Source organism: Cheilinus undulatus, linkage group 15, assembly GCF_018320785.1.
Source record: "Cheilinus undulatus linkage group 15, ASM1832078v1, whole genome shotgun sequence".
Lineage (NCBI taxonomy): Eukaryota > Metazoa > Chordata > Actinopteri > Labriformes > Labridae > Cheilinus > Cheilinus undulatus.
In genome coordinates, this window is record NC_054879.1 from 13231961 (window position 1) to 13245748 (window position 13788).

Sequence of the window (13788 nt, forward strand, 5' to 3'; positions counted from 1 at the left end):
TTGGGAGGTGCTGGAGAAGGCTTTGCGCAGTGGTAAGACTCTCCCATCATCATTACAAGATCTTGGTGAAAAATTAATGCAACACTGGATGGAAATAAATCTTGTGACATTGCAGAAGCTTATCGAAACAATGCCACAGCGAATGCATGCTGTAATCAAAGCTAAAGGCGGTCCAACGAAATATTAGAGTATGTGACCTTTTTTTGGTGGTGACTTTTTTTTTGGCCAGGCAGTGTATAAATAGTATTTACAAACAGTTATGTTTGGATATATTACAGATTGGGTGTGGTGGAGAATACACCTATATACATATACAAACATGTGTACAGATACATATTGTTAGCTTAATAAGGCTAAATAAGGACCGTCGGGATGTTTGCGTGCAGGAGGAAGGATGAATCTTGACACAGGATGTAACGTTTATCTTCGTTTACTGCTGAAGATGACAACATTGACATTTGTACAGTATGGAACACTCTAACTCCAGTGCAGATGAACTATCTGAGTCCACACCGGAGCAGGAGAGTGAACACAACCAAGCAAACTGTACAACAACAGGAACTAGAAAAAAATGACAACCTCTTGCGTAGTTCTGGAAACAAGGTAACACTAACATAAGAAAAATTAAGGATTATAACGACATTATTCAAACATGACTGGAGGCAATAATAGCACTGGCACTACAATATAAATGTGAGGTATTGCGCAGATTATTTTGAGCAGTTTTTGTTGTGGAGTCGAACAGCTGCAGGAAAGAAGGACCTGCAATACCTCTCCTTCACACACTTCAGGTGTAGCATCCTGTCACTAATGGAGCTCCTTAGGCCTTGTTTACACGACATTTTGCTTCTTTTCCATTTTCGTTTTCCAAAAGTTCCACATGTACACAGCAACGTTTGGAAAACAATCTCCATCTACATGAGAACGCAGGAAACAGAAAAACGCCGCAGTAAGGTGATTTACTACACAATAAAACTGTCTCTACAACAAGGACAGTGTTTTTCATGTTTTTTTTGATAATATTTAACATTTTTATCATACACATGTGCATGAGAATAATTCATCACTAAATCCTCCTCCTCATCACCATTGTAGCACGGCGGCGAAATTTTACGGCACATATAAACACAAAAATGCATTGCAAGACCAGTCTGATTATAACGAAATCCTGTTAAGACTGTTTGATTTTCCAGGGACAAACTTTTCTCCTAAAGCCTTTGATTTCTCGTGGATTTTCTCTGAAAAAATGCAGCACTTCCTGCTTTTAGCGCAGCAAAAGAATAACCTTTTCAGAACAATATTTCTACTTCCCCTTTTTCAATTTTATCTGCTTCTTGGAAGTGATTAACTATCTTTTTTAACTAAACACGGAAGCGCTAATCCTGTCTCCTCCATCAGCTGTGCATTGATATGTAGCCGGTGGAGGAGGAGACGGGGGAGTCACAATACAATACAATACCTTTATTTATCCCCAAAGGGAAATTCAATAAGTTATTAAAACTTAAAGAAAAAAAGAGAAAGTCTAAATCATTTCCGAGAAGCAGACATATAGGAAAATAGAAATATCATTCTAAAAAAAGGCTCCAGCTGTGCTCATGTGCAGTGCCGAGCTTTCTGAGAAAATCCACGAGAAATAAAAGGCTGTAGGAGCTGAATTTGTCTGTCGGGAATGAATTATTCTCAGCGAATATCTACGTTATAACAAGACTGATCTAAAACGTTGTCGTGTAAACGGGGCATAAGTGCAGTGAGTGTGTTTTGGAGGGGGTGGGAGTCTTTGTCCATCATGGAGGAAGGCTTGGCTCCCCCAGCAGACCACACCGTAGAAAAATGGCCGAGGCCACAACAGAGTCAAAGAAGATCTTCAGGAGTGCCCCCTGCACCCAAAAAGACCTCAGCCTCCTGAGCAGATAGAATCTGCTCTGACCTTTTATATAAAGTGCAGTGGTGTTATCAGTCCAGTCCAGTTTATGGTTCAGATGAACACCCAGGTACTTATAAGATGTCACCATCTCTATGTCCCTTCTCTGGATGTTCACTGATTATGGGGGGGAGTGGGGGCGCCGACGAAAGTCCACAACCAGCTCCTTGGTTTTTCCAGCATTAATCTGGAGGTGGTTGTGCTGGCACCAGTCCCCAAAGTGCTGGATGAGTCCTCTGTACAACCGGTCATCCCCATCTGTGATGAGGCCAACGATGGCAGAGTCATCAGAGAACTTCTGCAGGTGGTTGGTGGATGACAGGTGGGAAAAGTCAGCAGTGTAGCGCGTGAAGAGGAATGGTGCCAGCACCATTCCCTGAGGGGCCCCTACACTGCAGAGGACAGTCTCTGGCACAGTCCTGGGTCCTCACATACTGTGGACGGTTGGTGAGGTAGTCCACAATCCAGCATGTGAGGTGTAGGTCCACACAAGACAGCTCCAGCTTGTCCCTCAGGATGTCTGGCCTGATGGTGTTGAAAGCGCTGCTGAGGTCCAGGAAGAGGACCTGAACAGAGCTCCCAGGCGACTCCAGGTGAGAAAGAGCTTGATGGAGGAGGAAGATGATGGCATCGTCCACCCCGATGACAAGCTGGTATGTGAACTGCGGCAGGTCCATGGATGAGCTCACCAGGGGGTGCAGGTGGTCAAGGACCAGCCACTCCAGGGCCTTCATGAGGTGGGATGTTAAGGCCACCGGCCTGTAGCAGCTAGGGTCCTTGGGATGCGGGGTCTTTGGCACGGGTACCTGGCAGGACGTCTTCCAGAGGCTTGGTACCCTTCCCAGTTTCAGGCTCAGGTTGAACAGATGTCCAATGATCCCACTCAGCTGGTATGAGCATGATGGAGCTTGGAACTGAGGCCGTCCGGTCCTGCAGCCTTCCTGGTCTTTATCCTCCTCAGCTGGTTCCTCACCTGGAGAGGTGTGAGGGACAGGTTGGAGCAGGGGGGCTGTGTGTCTTGGGGTGTCGATGGGGGTCAATAAGCTCTCCCTCTGTCGCAGCATTTAATCCCGGCGCGGCACCCCTGCATCCTTCTCCTTAACTCGCAGGAGACATTAGGTCGCTCCTTTGGCCGCACAGCCTAGCTACGCAGGGCCATCAGCTGGTCCCTGCTGTAAACAATGGGAGCCATTGCTGCTCACGGACCCACAGACACGATGGAAAAGTTGAAAAAAGGGACCCTCCCTATGGAAGAATGGAAGAATTCAAGTAGAATAATTTCATTTTTATTAAAGTTTTCATGTGATTAAATGATTTCACAACTGCATCAGAAAATTGTGAAAATGGTAGAAATGCGTTGAAGGTCCAAAATGTTATGGAAAGATGCGTTCAGGAAAATCTGTCCTGGTCCCGTGAAATTTACATTATCAAGATGTCCAAATGACACAACATGTTGTTGGAAAGTTCCTCATGAAACCAGCCTCTGATGATCGCAAAACTGCCTCAAATGCTTTAACTTGGACATTGGCAATCGTAAACGACCTGAGAAGACAAGAAAAATCAGAAATGGATCATCGCTGTGCTTTCCGATGAAATGTACATTTTCATGAAATGAAAAAAATGACATGATATAGAAAGAAGTATTTCATGAAAATCGCCTCAAATGGTGGCAAAACTGCATCAGAAAATTGTAGAAATGCGTTGAAGGTCCAAAACGTTATGGAAAGATGCGTTCAGGAAAATCTGTCCTGGTCCCGAGAAATTTACATTATCAAGATGTCCAAATGACACAACGTGTTGTTGGAAAGTTCCTCATGAAACCAGGCTCTGATGATCGCTTAACTGCCTCAAATGCTTTAACTTGGACATTGACAATCATAGACGACATGAGAAGACAAGAAAAATCAGAAATGGATCATTGCTGTGCTGTCCGATGAAATGTACATTTTCATGAAATGAAAAAAAATGACATGATATAGAAATAAGTATTTCATGGAACCATCAAACGCCAGGAACTTTTTTCCCAGCTATTTGGGTTCATGAAATTTACATTCTCATAGTAGAAACTAAAATGACATGATATAGAAAGGAGTATTTCATGAAAATCGCCTCAAATGGTGGCAAAACAACATCAGAAAATTGTAGAAATGCGTTGTAGGTCCAAAATGTTATGGAAAGATGCGTTCAGGAAAATCTGTCCTGGTCCCGAGAAATTTACATTATCAAGATGTCCAAATGACACATGTTGTTGGAAAGTTTCTCATGAAACCAGACTCTGATGATCACAAAACTGCTTCAAATGTTTTAACTTTGACATTGGCAATCGTAAACGACCTGAGAAGACAAGAAAAATCAGAAATGGATCATCGCTGTGCTTTCCGATGAAATGTACATTTTCATGAAATGAAAAAAATGACATGATATAGAAAGAAGTATTTCATGAAAATCGCCTCAAATGGTGGCAAAACTGCATCAGAAAATTGTAGAAATGCGTTGAAGGTCCAAAACGTTATGGAAAGATGCGTTCAGGAAAATCTGTCCTGGTCCCGAGAAATTTACATTATCAAGATGTCCAAATGACACAACGTGTTGTTGGAAAGTTCCTCATGAAACCAGGCTCTGATGATCGCTTAACTGCCTCAAATGCTTTAACTTGGACATTGACAATCATAGACGACATGAGAAGACAAGAAAAATCAGAAATGGATCATTGCTGTGCTGTCCGATGAAATGTACATTTTCATGAAATGAAAAAAAATGACATGATATAGAAATAAGTATTTCATGGAACCATCAAACGCCAGGAACTTTTTTCCCAGCTATTTGGGTTCATGAAATTTACATTCTCATAGTAGAAACTAAAATGACATGATATAGAAAGGAGTATTTCATGAAAATCGCCTCAAATGGTGGCAAAACAACATCAGAAAATTGTAGAAATGCGTTGTAGGTCCAAAATGTTATGGGAAGATGCGTTCAGGAAAATCTGTCCTGGTCCCGAGAAATTTACATTATCAAGATGTCCAAATGACACATGTTGTTGGAAAGTTTCTCATGAAACCAGACTCTGATGATCACAAAACTGCTTCAAATGTTTTAACTTTGACAGTGACGATCATAGACGTTGTGAGAAGAAATGGATCATCGCTGTGCTGTTGGACGAAATGTACATTTTCATCACATGAAAAAAATGACATTAAATAGAAAAAAACTATTTTATGGAACCATCAAATACTAGGATTTTTTCCCCAGCTATTTGGGTTCATGAAATCTACATTTTCATAACAAAAGATAAAATGACATCATATAGGAAGAAGCATTTCATGGAACGATCAAATACCAGAAACTTTTATCCCAGCTCTTTGGGTTCATGAAATTTACATTTTCATAACAGAAAATAAAATGACATGATATAAGAAGAAGTATTTCATGAAAGTCACCTCAAATGGTGGCAAAACTGCATCAAAAATTTGTAGAAATGCGTTGAAAGACCAAAATATTTTTGAAAGATGCGTTCAGGGAATTCTGTCCTGGTCCCGAGAAATTTACATTATCAAGATGTCCAAATGACACAATATGTTGTTGGAAAGTGCCTCATGAAAACAGCCTCCGATGATCGCCAAACTGCTTCAAATGTTTTAACTTTGCCATTGATGATCGTAGGCGTTGTGAGAAGACATGAAAAATCAGAAATGGATCATCGCTGTGCTGTCCAATGAAATGTACATTTTCATGAAATGAAAAAAAGTGCCATGAGATAGAAAGAAGTCTTTTATGGAACCATCAAATGCCAGGAACTTTTTTCCCAGCTATTTGGGTTCATGAAACTTACATTTTCATAACAGAAATGAAAATGACATGATATAGATCCAACAGATCAAACTTTAAATAATTCAGTCCAGCAATAACAAAATAGAATAGCACATCAGCCTTACCTGACAGGATTCTAAGATATAATTTACTCACTAAAATGGAGTATAACTTGAAATGAAAAGATGCACGTCAGTTCTTTCTTTGGGCAAAGTTGCTGATGACTCTGGCCCTGCAGCGCCGTCTCACACCTTCCGCACAGTTTAATGCACGAAATGATCTGACTGAGCACATACCTGTTCTCCTCCACCTGACAGTTAAGCTGCTCAATGGAGCGCCTGAATGCACCGTCAGTTTGCGCAGCCACATTCACTTGTCCCAGTAACCTCAGTTTTTTGTAGTGTCAAGGTTTCAAACCTGTGCTCCAGTAAAAAATCCACCTCGTTCATCTTCCAAGTTAGCCAGCATCACAAAACGTCTCTGTATTGCATCAAGAAATGGTTTGCTAACTTTTAGCAGTTTAGTGGCTTGAAAACGGTGGCCAAGAGGTCTGTCACGAATGCAAATTCAAAACGCTGTGCAAAAAGAAATAACACAACGACATTTGAGAAAAACATAAAAACAAAAGCTCACAACACAAATACAAAAACTTGCTGCAGCACATGAATACAAAAACTCAGCGCCGGCACAGCGTGGAGGCAAGCAGATTCCACAACAGCACAAAAATACAACAACTTGGCACAGCAGGTGCAAATAAAAAGTCACAACACAACAGAAGTGGGGCCGTTAATATGGACAAACCTGCTAAACTGCTAACGGCTCCGTTAGCAATAAAGTTACGTACCACAACGCAAACTAACTGAGGACACGCTTGGATCGAGTAATTAAAGTAAGTAAACACTGTTCGTTCGTCAGCTCCACTTCTTGCACATTTTATTTTGTAATTGATAAGTTTTAGAAGTAATTTTAACCGGCAAACAGCACAGACAGCTACGTTTGGGGTCCAATATGCATGACGTAAGCTGTCAGATGAATAAATGGACTCGATCAATTTGATTTAGATAGTTGTTTACATACATATTAAACTGTACAGGAGGTTACAGTTATTAAAAATCACAAAAAACACACTAAAAATTACATATTGTGAGTACAGAAATTATTTTGAGTAGCGGTGTTGTACCTAACTTTATTGCTAACGGTGCCGTTAGCAGGCTAGCAGGTCCGTCCCTAATAACGGCCCCACTTCCGTTGTGTTGTGACTTTTAATTTGCATCTGCTGCGCCAGGTTGTTATATTTTTGTGCTGTTGTGGAATGTGTTTGCCTCTGCGCTGTGCTGAGTTTATGTATCCATGCACGGCGCTGAGTGTTTGTATTCATGTGCTGCAGCAAGTTTTTGTATTTGTGTTGTGAACTTTTGTTTTTGTGTTTTTCTCAAATGTCGTCATGTTTTTTCTTTTTGCAAAGCGTTTTGCATTCGTGTGGGACCTCTTGGCCACTTGAATGACAGCAGCCAATCTTCGAAACCGCTTTGAATTATCAGCCAATCAAGTCTAAAAAAATCGCATGATGTTTTAGCGGGGCTACAAGCTGCAAGCCCTACTTATCATTATTATATTTGCGGATATACTTTAAATAGACAAACACTCTGAGCGTGCGCATTACAGTTTTCCCATGTACAATACACACTAAGCTGTGAGAGAGGGGTTGGCCCCACATTGACCCTGCAACCAGTGTTGCCAGATTGGGCAGTTTTCTGCCCAACTGGGCAGGTAAAAATGGGCTTAGGCAGGTGGATATAATTTGGGCTGGTTTTCCTTAAGTTAGGCAGGTTTTTGACTGCATCTTAACAGACTGGTTTACATTCTTAATTGTTTTGTTTAGTTAAGTGAAATGACAGTTATGACAGAAAGGGAGTTCTCCTTGATGTCAGTGAATGTATCAAACAGCAGAACTTCTGAAGCCTGTCAGTCACTCTGAGTATCCTGTAGAGCAGTGGCTCTCAGATGGTGAGCCGAGGCACCCTAGTGTGCCTTTAGGCAAGTCTAGGTGTGCCGGGGGAATTTGTACCATACCTTATTACTACAACTTTATGGCAAGAACTGTAACCAGGCCTGCCCACAGATCTGGCTGGAGCCCTGAAAAACCCCAGAGATTGGGCCCTCCCCAGTTGGGATTTATTGATGATATCAGTGTATGTGTGTTGGATCAGTAGCATTGGTGCTAGCATCCTGGCTAACAGTTACCTCAAAAAGAGCTGAGAAGCATGGCAAGCTATTATTGGGTTGAATTAGTGCAATAAAGTTATTAATTCGTGCTATTTTTAACCAAGTTAAACAATTTTTCTACCCATTTTTGCCACTTCTTTTGTCTACTTTTTTGCCACTTCTTATTACTACTTTTGACCCATTTTTGAAACTTTTTTGGAACTTTTTGCCACATTTGACCCATTTTACTACCTTTTTGCCATTTTTTTGCACAATTTTGCTATTGTTTGGCCATTTTTTGCTATTTTCTCCCATCACTTTTAACCCCTTTTTACTACCTTGTGGTAACTTTAACCCCTTTTGCCCCTTTTTGCCCACTTTTGCCTTCGACCACTTTTTTGCCCACTTTTGCCCCTTTTTTAAAAAATCACTTTTATCCCATTTTTACCCACTTTTTACACGGTTAATCCTTTTAGGCCAATTATAACCCATTTTTGCCAGTATTTTGACACGTTCAACAAGTTTTGGCCAATTTCAACCCATTGGTTGGCCACCTTTCACCAATTTTCGCCCATTTCTGACTTTGTTTAGCTACTTTTTGCCCAATTTTGCCATATGTTGTTATCACCTTTAACCCATTTTTGCCACCTTTTCCATCTCCATGATCCTTCAGTTGGCTGGGCCCCAGAAAGCTCTCCCCTTTATCTCCCCTTATAGGCCACCTTGACTGCAACAATATTTAAAACGTCTGTTTTGTACCAATGTAAATATGGTTTGCCTTGAGATTTTGACTTAACCTTAGGTGTGCCTTGGGCAAAAAAAGTTTGAAAACCACTGAACTAAAGCAATCACCAAGGCTACTAATGCTTAATTCTGATCTTTTCTCAGATCAGAGTTTTTTGTTTGCCTGTTCACACTGCTCCAAAAGATCAGATACGAACCTGATTCAGAACCACATACAAGGCTACGTTCACACTGCAGGCCCTAATGCTCAATTCTGATCTTTTCTCAGATCTGATCTTTTTTGTTTGCCTGTTCACACTGCAGTCAACTTCCAAAAGATCAGATACGAATCTGATTCAGAACCACATACAAGGCTACGTTCACACTGCAGTTGAAAGTGACCTGAATCTGATTTTTTGCTCACATGTGACTCGAATCTGATTTTTTTTCTGACAGTGTGAACAGTGCAAGTCACATTGAATCTGACCATTTCGAATCAGATTCAGGCCACTTGGTATGTGGCTCTGAATCAGATACGTGTCTGATCTTTTGGAAGTTGACTGCAGTGTGAACAGGCAAACAAAAAAATCTGATCTGAGAAAAGATCAGAATTGAGCATTAAAACCTGCAGTGTGAACGTAGCCCAAGTGGCCTGAATCATTACTATTTATTATTTATTTTTATTTACTCATGATTATTTTAAGATGGATCATTTGTTAAATGATTGATTAAAATCCATTTAATCTCATCTGAGCTTTTTATTCTGAAAAAATGCACAATCCTTGTCTACTGTATTGAATGACGTGGTGGACTTGCTTTTGGCAACATGGCGGTGACGCCGACGTCCAGCCAGCCAATATCCCATCGCATATTATGTCTATGCTCAGTGATATGTGAATCTGAATCATAAATCGATTTAATAAAATGAATGTTAAGTATTTGTTGTGCTTGTTAGTCTGATAAGTCACATGTTTTTCGTCTACTTATATTTCCTTATGTGATGAACATGCTTATATTAATATGGCAGCGATGTACAAAGGAAAATCCAAGAAGACGTTCAGTTCAAGTGACGTGTAGTGAAGAAGAGATATGGCAGTGCTCATCTGACTTCTGGTGTGAAGTGGAGGTTCTGCATCCAGGTCCCTCTCAAAGATTGGGCCAACCCTGTCCAGAAAGTCTTGTTACTGAGTTACCACCGAGCCCCTTATATCCTACACATTTTTACTGTGTGTTGAAGTAATTTTCTTTCGTGCACATTTTTTTTTATCCTGTGGCTGACAAATTATCATCTTGTTCACACAAGTTATTCAGGCAATCTTATGAAAACAAGTTAATAATATTATGAAAACTAGTTATTTTCTTGTGAGAACACGTTATCATCTTGTGCGCACAAGTTATTGATCTGTGGAAATATGTTATATTGGCACACAAAAAAAACAGCTGGTCAATAGGCTATATTGTTTTAAAGATATAGAGATGATTTTTAATGTCTTGATTTAAAAAATTAAATTAAAAATAGCTGCCATTAAAAATATTTTAAAGCAGAACCACTATCAGTTATACAGTCATGGACGACAGCATTGGCACCCCTGGAATTTTTCCAGAAGATACACCATTTCTCCCAGAAATTGTTGCAATTACAAATGTTTTTGTTATACACATGTTCATTTCCTTTATGAGCATTGGAACAACACAAAAAATCCGAAGAAAAAAGACAAAATTGACATAGTTTTACACAAAACTCAAAAAATGGGCCGGACAAAATTATTGGCACCCTCAACTTAATATTTGGTTGCACACCCTTGGAAAAAAATAACTGAAACCAATTGCTTCCTATAACCATCAACAAGCTTCTTACACCTCTCAACTGGATTTTTGGACCACTCTTCTTTTGCCAACTGCTCCAGATTTCTCAGATTTGAGGAGTGCTTCTTGCAACGGCAATTTTAAGATCTCTTCATAGGTGTTCAATGGTATTTAGATCTACACTCATTGCTGGCCACTTCAGAACTCTCCAGCGCTTTGTCTTCAACCATTTCTTGGTGCTTTTTGAGGTTTGTTTCAGGTCACTGTCCTGCTGGAACACCCATGACCTCTGACGCAAACCTAGCTTTCCGACACTAGGCCCTAGCTTTCCGACACTAGGCCCTACATTGCGGCCTAAAATTTTTTGATAGTCTCCAGATTTCATGATTCCTTGCATACAGCCAAGGCACCCAGTGAGAGCAGACAGAAATACCATTAAAAGATTGATGCATGGTCTGAGGTGTTTCATACTTTTTCATGGTCGTAATGAACTCAAAGACTTTTCACCTGATTTCCCGTGTTAGTCAGCTTTAGCTGTAGATCAACACTTATTCAGTATTAATATGCTCAGAACCATGAATCAAAGTGACATCACGCTGATTAGAAAAGAAACTGGTTGATGCAATTAAGCTGCAATGGAAACATGAATTTATTTGTGTGAATTGAACATTTATTTACAAAATTGGCAGTAAAATACAGAAGCATTCTCAGTCTTCTTTTGGAGTCTTAAAGCAGCAGAGGACTGACTTTTCAAACCACCTGTAGAATTACAGCCTCAGAGTCCTCACGCCTTGGAGCAGGGGGGATCTGAAGTGCTGCTCTCAGCTGATCAGTAACCTCACCCTTCACTGCACCATTGAGGACCAGAAGTGGTGGTATTCCCTTCTGTTGCTCAGTGATTGCATCACTCTCAAGGTCTGAAACCATGAGTGGTGACTTAGCAGGTGGTGATAAAGTTTGACACTCTGCAACGAGAGCTAGAGGTTCTTCTTCTGCAGCCTGAAGATCACAGAGGTTTCCTCCAGCTGCATCACAGGAACAGAACTGAGATCCTCTTTAGGCTCTTCTGGGATAGCCTGAATGATGCCAGAGGGAGTTTCCATATAACCCCCTGGAAGAGGTGCAGAGCTCTCCTTTGCTTGGTCTGGTTCTTGGATGGGCTGCTGGACCACAACATCACCCCCCAGAACTGAACCAGAGAAAAGAGGTTCAGCTGGGAGGGGATCATCAGACTGTGGGGACAATGTACGGTGTACATTTTAGGACATCCTCAGGTCTCAGAAATAAGGTATCAGTCATCAGGAAAACCTCTGTCATTTATCAGACCATATTTCGGCCGTCAAATATTGATGACGTCGTGTACTTCCGCTTCCTTTAAAATACAATAGCCTTTCATGTTTTTTCGGCCTGAGGCCGTTTTATCTGGGGTCGTTTTTTCTGATGTCGTTTTGGTCCAATTACTTTAATTCTGAGGCAGTTTAGTCTGAGACTGTTTTTGCCTGAAGCAGTTTTATCTGACGCCGTTTTGCCTGACGCCGTTTTGCCTGATGACTTTTATTTTGAAACCTGAGGCCGTTTCATGTGATGGCGTTTGGCTTGACAAATGACGTCGTTTAATCTGACGGCATTTGGTTTGACAAGCGAGGCCGTTTAATCTGACAACGTTTGGTTTGACAAATGATGCCGTTTAATCTGACGGAGGTTTTCCTGAGTAATGAGGGCGTTTAGTTTGACAAATGACTCTGTTTGGTCTGATAAATGACAGAGGTTTTCCTGATGACTGATACCTCATTCTGAGACCTGAGGATGTCCTAAAATGTACACCGTAACGGTGTCCAAGCAGTGTTGTCTGTTGGTTGGCTGGATTACTCCTCCACAACTGCACACCCCAGGACTGAAGGAGGAGTAAAAGACTTCAGGTCTCTTTAATCCCCAGTGCAATTTATTTACTTAATGGCAATTAACCCTTAAGTTGCTCCTGTTCTTCTTGCACTATTATTGCTCATTTGCACATCCACATATTGCACTTTTAAAGTACTTGGTAGTAATTTTCCGTTTTTTGTATGAGCCCTGGACTAAACTTTAGTTAGTGATTTTGTGTATGTGTATGGTGTTTTTTTATATTGTGTTGTTTTATGTTTTTTAATTCTGATGTTGTCATTGTGTACCTTGTCTTTTGTGTGCCCCTGCTGCATAACTAATTTCCCTTCACGGGACAATAAAGGGATTCTGATTCTGATCTGATTCTGAATCCATGGCTGAGAGTCCATCTGGGGGGTTATGAGGAGGTTGTGATGACGGCGTCTGAGCAGGAGGGCAGGAGGGTCTGGCATGGACTCCACATCAGCAGTGAAGGCTGGAGGGTGAGCAGTGGCTGTGTTTGAAGGAGTTTTTTATGGCAAGCGGTTTTAACATTTGAAAGCTAAGTTTAACTATCTGGAAATAACATTGTAGGTATCAACAACGTCTTTCTGACTAGTCGTAATTACATTTTGAATAGTCGGAATTTTCATTCATAATATCTGTAATTCAATTTTGACTAGGCGAAATGAGAATTAAAGTTATCTCAAACGTCATTAATGACATTGCTCTATTTAAGATATCCAGAAATACGTCAAATTTCATTTGGCCTTGTCAAAACTTAATTGAAGATATCTGAAAAGGAACAAGTAGATATCTTGAATTGAGGTGAATTAAAGATATCTGTAATTCTAATTCTGCCTAGTCAAAATGTAATAAGAGATATCTTGAATTGTTCAATTCAATTGTGGATAGGCAGAATGTATTTGCTGATATCTGAAATGTTCTTTTTGACTAGGCAAAATTGAATTACAGATATCTGCAACACATATCCAGTCTAGCTTTAACCCCTTAACGCCTGTTGTATCATATTTGATATGAGAATGAGAATTTTCTGGCTATTATTTGTGTTTTCTGGTATTAAGGGGTAATGTGAAAACAGCTAGCCATAGTTCCTCGTCAGATGAAGTAGAGGATGATGGTGATGCTGATGAAGAGGGCGACGGCTCAACTTTTACACTCTGTGAACCATCCAGGTTGTTCTCCGGATGGAATGGTCCACTGTAATTACTGCTAAATGTTCGAATGTGAGGCGTCAGGTCAAAGGTAACCCTCTTATTTTTTCTGTTGCTGGAGTCCCACCAAATGACCAATGCTGGTTTGAGGCTGCTGCAACACTTTTTCTGCGGTGGTCCCTCAGGGACAGCCGTCTTCGTTTCCATCCCTCCTTCACTAACGGCCTTCCTCTTGCCAGTATTTTGTGCTATAAAAATGATTACAAAGAAAACATTTTTGGGGTGAGA